This window comes from Macrobrachium rosenbergii, chromosome 59 (genome assembly GCF_040412425.1).
Source record: "Macrobrachium rosenbergii isolate ZJJX-2024 chromosome 59, ASM4041242v1, whole genome shotgun sequence".
Taxonomy (NCBI): domain Eukaryota; kingdom Metazoa; phylum Arthropoda; class Malacostraca; order Decapoda; family Palaemonidae; genus Macrobrachium; species Macrobrachium rosenbergii.
The window spans coordinates 24,859,614-24,869,359 of record NC_089799.1 but is presented as its reverse complement, the minus strand read 5'-3'; the positions used below and the strand labels follow the sequence as shown (position 1 = coordinate 24,869,359).

General features: G+C 35.6%; 1 protein-coding gene across 1 annotated transcript in view; it reads left to right on the top strand.

Moving 5' to 3' along the window:
- The first annotated feature begins 214 nt into the window (after window positions 1-214).
- LOC136837398 (FGGY carbohydrate kinase domain-containing protein) overlaps window positions 215-9,746 on the top strand; it is a 78,882-nt gene continuing 69,350 nt past the window's right edge. Inside the window, exon 1 of the mRNA XM_067102168.1 lies at window positions 215-364. The gene's annotated coding sequence lies outside the window, so the exon portion shown is untranslated. The remainder of the gene's footprint in view (window positions 365-9,746) is intronic.

The following is a 9,746-nucleotide window of genomic DNA, read 5'->3' as shown; positions in this document are numbered from 1 at the left end:
GGTGGACAGAAGATATTTGCCTCCAAGTGAAGTCATTGGAAAGAAAGAATAATGGTAAAGGTGGACAATAGATATTTGCCTCCAAGTGAAGCCATTGGAAAGAAAGTATAATGGTAAAGGTGGACAGAAGATATTTGTCTCCAAGTGAAGTCATTGGAAAGAAAGAATAATGGTAAAGGTGGACAGTTGATATTTGCCTCCATGTGAAGCCACTGGAAAGAATGTTGGCAACCATGAAGGGTGGCCACATGATATTGTCAAAATATCATATTGTTTGGTGTCGTAAGAGAAACAGACAGACGGAGGTCAAAATCACACTCCTTAGATTCACAGAACACTGACCAGTCCACACTTCAAAAGAATGGTAAGTTTGAACTGTGGGATTGTCCACTCTAAAGCTAGTTTAATTTTCAGCAATACACACACACACACACACACACACACACACACACACACACACACACACACACACACACATATATATATATATATATATATATATATATATATATATATATATATATATATATTTTTTTTTTTTTTTTTTTTTTTGCATATATACATTGATATTTATATACATACGCATATATTCATGTATACATATATAATATATCATATAATTATATATATAAGATATATATATATAATTATATATATATATATATATATATATATATATATATATTGCCTTTTCCGTGTTTTCAGAACGTACTCTAGTCTATTTTTCAGAAATTATTCTGGGATGAAGTTGCTAACCCCATGCCTTCACCCTAGCTGCGATCAGTTCACAATATACAGAGCATGTGAAAGTTCTCACCTTTCTAAGAAATCAAACACTGACCCACTCGCTGGTGAGGGGAGTATCATGACCACTAGACCATTGAGGTATATATATATATATATATATATATATATATATATATATATATATATATATATATATATATATATATATATATATATGTGTGTGTGTGTGTGTGTGTGTGTGTGTGTATGTATATATATACACATATATTATATATATATACATATTATACGTCCCTAGCAATAAATAACCTCAAGTTTAGGATATGGATAATTTCTTTTTATGATTTCTGTAAAACTGCTACATGTGAAAGGATAATTATCAATTTAAGCTATGCAATTACAGTGATTCTGCATTTTTATTGTTTTGATTTTTCTTATTTCACCACCATTTCAAGTATAGTTAGCATATTTCAAATTGGTTTTGTGTGAAATAACCAAACAGTGGCACTGAATTAATGTTAAGAAAACTAAAAGAAATGTCAAACAGGCGGAAGGGAAACAACAATACGTTTTATCTCAGTCTTTCATCCTTCCCAGCTCTTAACAAGCTACAACTCACTCGCAGGAATTTTCATTGGCACCACTGAGACGTTCTGGGAATAGAGCTCTCTCTCAGGTAATTAGCACACCTTTCCTTGAAGCTAATCAAATACCTCTGCCGTTGTCCGGATCTTGGCTTGCACAGGTTATTTCCTTTTGGTATAACTCCGGTTTTTTTTTTTTTTTTTTTTTTTTTTTGTTCCAGTGCCATGCGCGTGGCCTGGGGTGGGATTGGGCTTGTGATGGTGGTGGTAGTTGGGAGGGGGATAGGGGGTCCGCGATCAGATCAGTTACATCCACCCTCTCCCCCCCAAAAAAAAACCTATCGCAATTGACAATAAGTACTTGTATTATCTTTTTCTGGGATCATCATAAATTACTTCATTTTGTATGAAGATTGCAAACGAGAATGCACATTGAAATGCATGATACTCTCACTTAAGAGAACTTGCTCTCATCGAATTTTAAGCTTATCTCTAGCCCATGAGGTCATTTCTCTGTGTCCAGAAGATTACTCATGTGGGAGTTAATCATATTAGCATTTTTTGACATTCAAAATGATTCAATCATTGTTTGACTAACAAGAGATAAGTACTGTGTACGTTTTTCTCCTTATCGATCTCTTTTGGCATGCATACGCGTGTGTTTATTCCCCCTTTGGAGATAGGTATGCCAACCTGATGTCATTCAAACTTTCGACCTCCTGTTAGTAAGTCTTAAAACTAACAAACACAAACACAAGGAAGAACAGCAAGTTGTTAGCAAAATCCTTCAGCGAACTCTCACTAACATATCTATGCAGTTATCTGAATTCTTTTGGAAGTACGTCGGTTCCTAATAGCTTCTGGAGTTTATGACTAATGCAGTTTATACATGTGCATCCTCTATGTATGGGGAGAGGATCAAAACGACGGTATATTAAATTATATTTCTTTATCAATCTAGGCTATTTCAAAATTAAGTGCCACATGCATACAGGTCAGCTCCCTCGTTTGTCCATCTGTATAACACTTTGGGAATACCCAAGTAAAATTCTTAGGGTCAGTATCTCGTAGTAAATTGAAATGGATTTTAACACATTAACATATATGCAAATCCTTTGTTCACACACGTCAGTGTAACTTAAAAAACGACATGTACACAACAGATTTCTTCTTTGTTTACCATAGTGTTTGCCCATTGAAAGTGCTTCAGTCCAACTCTTAAAAGCTTTCTTCTTGGGCACCCCTCTTCGTGCAAGTCCGGCCAGCTAAGAGCCTTTTTCCAGGGCCTATCTTCCCTTCGACAGCCCTAAAGTCACTGCCTGGCGGAAGGCCTCCTCGGGAGCCGCCCTCCCCTTAAATCTCCTGCCTGACCAGTTTGACCTACTTCGGATCTGCCTTCTCTAAGAAAACCTGGAACTCCACTCTTGCCGGAAACTTCCCCTCCAAGGTCGCTTCCATAGGAAGCCTACTCACCTTCCACATGGGAGGATCTCCTCCCGGGCTGTGTTTAACAGGGGACCCGAGGGGCATTTGTATGGACTAGAGGCCCACCTAAGGCCCACCTAAAAAGAAGTCTTTCCTGGGAAGCCTTTGCCCCACCACTGTAAAAATACTCTTCACAGAGGCAGGAGTTCTACCTCCTTTTTCAGAAAGCATCCCTGGCAGGTGTGCCCTGAATCCCTATGGAATGGCATCTTTGGGGTGAGGCTAAACACCCTTCTCCAGGGTTGCCTTCCCTAGTAAACCGTGGCCCCAACGCTGGCGGCGAGGTCCACTTCTGGGGAACCTTCTCAGCCTGGCAAGGACGCTGCCTACATCCTGAGAAGGATGGAGGAAGACCTCCCTCCTGGAGGTGCCCTGGCTTCCTATGGGAAGGCTTCAAAATGGGAGGGGCTGGAGACCCCTCCTCAAGGGATTCCTCCCGTGGGAAGTATCGGTTCTCATCCCTGTGGTGAGGGCCTCACACTTAGTAAATGTTACCTTTAACAGTTGCTGCGCAACTTAAGGTCATGATTCTGAGTAGATTGCATCCTTTGTGAAGAATTAAAGAACTTTGAAAAAGGTATTTTGCTGCTTAATATTTCTAAGAAAGACATCATGCAAGAGGGAAAGGGATTTTAACAAGGAGAGGGGGCACTCATAAACCGATTCTGTGTAAACAGGAACTCTGTAGTCATGGCTTTTCTGAACGCAGTATTTCACGAAGGCCTGAATATTACTTTCAAATTCACAGAAATAGAAATCGATTAACTGAAGTCAGAAGCCAGAAAATCAGGATGTGCAGACCTTCCCACTAAAACTTGGACCTTGAAAACATTTCAAAAGAACGGAAACACTACCGCTTTCGCCCTTATCTCAGGGTCTAGACCTCCAAATATTTTTTAATGTTATATTGGGTCTAGTCAGGACTCTGCATTTGGTTTTATATATATATATATATATATATATATATATATATATATATATATATATATATATATATATATATATATATATATATATATATATATATATATATACCATGCCAGATGCCTGACTAGACCTGATATAACGCTAAAATATTTGGAGGTCTAGACCCTGAGATAAGAGCGAAAGTGGCAATTATTCCATTTTTTTAAATGTTTTCAAATCTATAACCTGTATCTATCTATCCATCTATTTATATATATATATATTATATATATATATAGATAGATAGATAAATAGATATATAATATATATATATATATATATATATATATATATATATATATATATATATATATAAATCGACAATCATATGAAACATAAAATCGACAATCAGCTGAAACTAGAATCGCATCAACAACAACAAAGCAACAAGAGAAAAAGGGGTAAAAAAAAAAAAAAGAGCGCAAATGAAGGGAATCAATCTCGTTCGTTGAGAGTAAATAGGTTGTAACTGAAAAGAGAACTGGAAATGCAGCGATAAATGCTATTGGAGCGTTATCGTTTTCGGCCCCGATGAATTGTTTATTTTTACAGTTAATTAAACTGTTTTAATTCCACATAATTACTCTTTACGGCGCTGCATACAAAAGTATTTGCAGTTGCTACGGGCTACATATTGTTAGCTTTATAAAGTTTTTTCGTGACTTCAAAAATATCAACTAAAAATATTATATTTATATGATGTTATTATTCGTAAGCTTTGGAACGTATACGTAGTATATATTTTGTTATTATTGCCATTGTAATCCGGATAAAATTCTTTTCATTCTTGATTCTTCTTTCTCTTACGTTTAAAAGTTAACAATACGATGCTTACCTGATATACGCATTTCCCAGTCATACTATGTATATATATATATATATATATATATATATATATATATATATATATATATATATATATATATATATATATATATATATATATATATATATATATATATATATATATATATATATATGTGTGTGTGTGTGTGTGTGTGTGTGTGTGTGTAGGTGGATAGATAGATATTATGTGTGTGTGCATGGGTATATATGTAGAGACATACATACTTTTATCCAATACTTGTGTGCACACATGTTCGAGTGTATTAACTTGTCTTCTCTCTCTCTCTCTCTCTCTCTCTCTCTCTCTCTCTCTCTCTCTCTCTCTCTCTCTCTCTCTCTCTCTTGCTTACCAGCCACTCATTATCGGCTTGCTTTCATAATTCCTTCTTCTAGTGTAAGGTGAAATAAGCGTTTATCATCCTGGTTTTCGACGTCCTATTTACCCTAATACAACAGCACGTGATTTGTTTGGGAATAAAATCATTCCCTTCAGAAAAATGTTTGCCTTTCTTCCGAACGTGGATTTTCCTAGGTTCATAGACAGGTAAAAAAAAGCATTTATTGCTAGAGAGAGAGAGAGAGAGAGAGAGAGAGAGAGAGAGAGAGAGAGAGAGAGAGAGAGAGAGAGAGAGAGTTTGTCTCCCCAAAAACCCTCGTTGTCGTGCATGCTTCAATCTTAAAAAGTGGTAAAACCTTGAAGCATCTTCCTAATATTCACCAAGAGATATACAGTACACGCTTCCAAAAAGGATGGAACTTATATCTGTGCCTTATGATATAAAAAGTAAAAGAAAAAAGAGGCATACAGGGAAATAGACCTAATGCATGAAAAGATCGATATATCGCATCTTCGAACAGGAACACTAATTCACACTATTGCCTCTCACCCCAGATTCCAAAGATCTACTACAATATTCTGAGCATTGTTTCTTAGGATGGTGTTGCTAGACCCAAACCCAGTCTCATGCAGGTGAAGATCAACCTGGTCGAACCTCCTGACTGCCACTGTTGGAGTGGTGTCTAGGGAAAGGTGGACCAAGCCCCTACTCCCAAAGTAACCTAACCAAAGTTAAATTAGGTTATGTGAAATATGTCCTTTTTCTGCTTTTAGGCAGCCCATGACTCTTGTGCAACTTCTTGGACTTTTACAAAGAACTCCACCTCCTTGGGTTAAAAGGCCGAAACAAGTGTTCACCGGAACGAGCAGTCCAAATATTGCTAAGTTTTACCCAGTTAGTTTTGGAGGAATTAAGATGTTTGGAGAATGTTACTCAGCCACCAGTTGGGAAGAAAACCATGTCGATGAACGGTTGATAACAGGTTGAAATGAACTCACCTTTGTCGACGAAGAGCTTGACAAGTATAGGGAAAGGATCACAAACTACAGGAAAGAGAACTAGGAAAACAAGCAAATGCATAGCCAGTACCACAGGCAGTTGGCAATAGCTGACTAAGCCAAAGCTCCGGGAGGAGGCTAATGGCGTGTTGATGGCAACACAAAACCAAGCACTATGTACAAGATATAAATCTGTGTGCTGCAAATGTATACAGAGTATGGAAGACCGTCAGCCAAATGATAAGAACAGTACAAACAATAGCTCAAATTGAATAAAAGAGGAGACACAGCAGTCGCCAAGATCTTGCGCTGGAAGCTCTGGATAAAGAATAGTCTACCATGTACAGACAAGTGGTACGACTATATACCCTAAAAGGTGCTGGAAAAAAAAAAAAAAAAAAATCAATATACTCTGGGACTATAATGCAAGGATTGACCATGTGATACAAGCTCGAAGACCAGACCTAATCCTAGTAAAAGGAGAACCCCAAAAAATATCTCATATCTGTACAGTATCTCAGACAGATGTACCCACGCCATGGGACACTAGAGTTAAGGAAAAGGGAGGAGAAATGACAGATAAGTGCCAAGACCTAACGATGGTAATAATGAGATTCAGGCAAACTAAAGTAAACATAGTAACTATCATCCTGGAAACACAAAGAGTAATCCAAAAAGACCACAGGAGGAACCTGGAGAGGACTGGAAGCCAAAACTCGAACTCGGCTTGTTCCAGAAAAGTATCCCTCTGGCCACAGCGAGAATAGTTAGGAGAGGTTTTGAATCCTAAGGACACGGGGTGGTGGAAGTCGTTTCCTCAGGAGGCAGGTTGTAGCCCGGGTCGAGACTCGGAGATACCAACCTAATAATAATAGTAATAATAATAAGAATAAGAATAACACTGTGTATGATCTGAATACTCTGCAGTTAGTCTGCTGCAGTCCTTATAATGGTGACACAGAAATCTGAAATATTTTTGTACTAAAAAAATTTTTTGAACAAGAAAAAACAGAAACAACGTACAAACTGGTTCTGCCATTTCCAAAAAAAAGAAAGAAAATTCTTAAAATGCCTTTGATTTTCACTCTCTCACTTCCTTCGAAACTTTTCGCGCCTTGTCACTTAGTTGAACACCTAGCTTTACTTCATCATACTTAACAAAATAAACTAGAAAATGGAGAATTACTGGTTAAATAAGACATAAAGCCACGCCGGACTCCAGAAAATCTCGGATATGAATTCCAGAAATATAATAACTAGAGAAAGCAGACAGAGACAGACAGACAGACAGACGGTGAGACAAAAGCGACAGAGAGAGAGAGAGAGAGAGAGAGAGAGAGGCAGGCAGGTTACCAGTTCCTTTTTGTGTGAATACCCTTGGGTTAAAGCGAGCTTTTTTTTTTTTTTTTCTTTTGGAACTCGCTTTCAATATCTTTTTCACCATTCTGCAAAAGAATGCTGACATTTTTCCACCCTTTTCCAGTCGAGCCTTCTTTACTTTTTCTTCATATTTAGAAAAATATCTTCGCAGTTTTATTTTACGTTTCTGAAACTTATCCTTGCGTGCGATATCTATCCAATTCTTTTTTTTCGTCTCGCATATCTTTATGATCAGCTCTTCTCTTTCATCCAATGCGAAGCGCTTCTTTTTTTTCTTTTATCTTCTGACTGGAATAGCATTACCTTTTTTTTTCCTTTTCTTATCCCTCGGAGACAAAAAGTATAACTTTTGATAACTTCCCATTTCCTTTTGTTACGTCTCCTAACATAGTATTCATTCAGATAATAATATCCAAGGGAACTGTCTCGCATACATTCAGTTATAGAGAATGACTCTTATCATAAAAGCAATCTTCAAGTGTTCTTGATTCTTCTTTCTTTCTTTCTTTTCCTTTATTTCTTTCCTTATATATCTTTCGCTAGTAATTTCGTTGTTTGTGTTTTGTTGACTAGAAAACCTAGAGAAGGGATCTATAAATATTGTATAAAGTGATATTGTCATTTTTCAATCAAAAAATTTTAATTCCGAGATGTAATAAACTGAGCTTTCTATTTTCAATTTTGCCTACCGTTATTTTATCTTTTTTTTTTTTGAGATTACGACGAGATTGGTTTTTGAGTTACGATTTACAAGCAAGAATGGATTTATATAACAACCCTATTTCTTTATTTTTTTTATTATTATTGCCTATCTATTTTTACATACATTTCTTCATAAGGTTTCTTCATTGCAATAAAATAGGCAATACGTAACAAGCCCTTTCAAAATGCCTTCGGATATTCGTAAAAGAAAAGGGGAAAAAACACTGCAGATTTCAGTGTTCTATAAAATATTATACCATCAACTCCCTTTCTTCAAACGGCGCTCATAGTGTCACCAGAAATATGCGAAAAACTCATATTCGCATTTTATAGTAGGAAAACAAATGGCAAGGACTAATACAATCGTGCAGCATTTCAAATTCTCTCTCTCTCTCTCTCTCTCTCTCTCTCTCTCTCTCTCTCTCTCTCTCTCTCTCTCTTTCTTTATATATATATATATATATATATATATATATATATATATATATATATATATATATATATATATATATACAGTATATCTCTGTGAAAAAGTCTGACCTGAGATCTTGGGCATTCTCTCTGTCATTTAGAGTGAGGGATGATGTATTGCAGTATAGAGTAACTATTTCATTCAATAAATTCTGTGTAGGCCACTCTATTATCAACTGATAGAATTAAAATGGAGTAAAAATTACAAAGAATTATTATTTGAAAAATTGGATTTTAATACTTGACTTACACTAGAATACAATACACAGATAATACCTGCATTGAAGTTCACATAATCACAATTGGACGACTGAAGCTACATAGCATGGCGCATCAGATTCCTATAACTGCATGATAAAATTGTGAAGGCAGCGGTTTGCTCGCGCACGATTTTACTGAGAAGAAATCTCCTATATTAATGCGCCAGCAGAACTAGTTCCCCGCCTCACTGCTCAAGCCATTGCTAATAAATGTTTATTGTGTTGAATTTTACAAGCGCTGAGATTGTGTGTTTAAGTGCATATATAGAGGTTATTACTAATGTGCAGGGGATATGAATTTAATGTATTAGGCATAGTAAATGAATTTTACATATATTCACAACAATTAATAAATAGTATTATATCCACTGAAGTAAGTAATCATATAATATTTAAAGAAATCTTATATGGAATATGCTTAAAGTAAAGTAAACACTTCTGCATTTCAAGGCACTTCCTTTCCAATATCTATCTATCTATCTAACTATCTATATATATATATATATATATATATATATATATATATATATATATATATATATATACATATACATATATATATACATATATATATATATATATATATATATATATATATATATATATATATATATATATATATATATATATATATATATATATTTGTGTGTGTGTGTGTTTTGGGGATAGGGCTAATGAACTATTTCCCACAAAACTTAAAACATTCAGGCTCCTATTTATGTTTCAGGTAAAAGCACAGGAAAACCCTTTTACACTTCATGAACCTAGTAATGTTCTTTCTTTCATGTGGTTGTATTAACTTGCTCTATGCTTTTACTTATTTTTGCTTACTTTCAATGTAGAATCGGCCTTTGAACGCATTCATGTTGGTTACCCAAATGGCAACTTTGGGCAATTTTAGTAATTTATATAAATCTCTAATGGCACCAATACGCCGTCTCAGAACTTAACTTTCGAACCAAACATGTT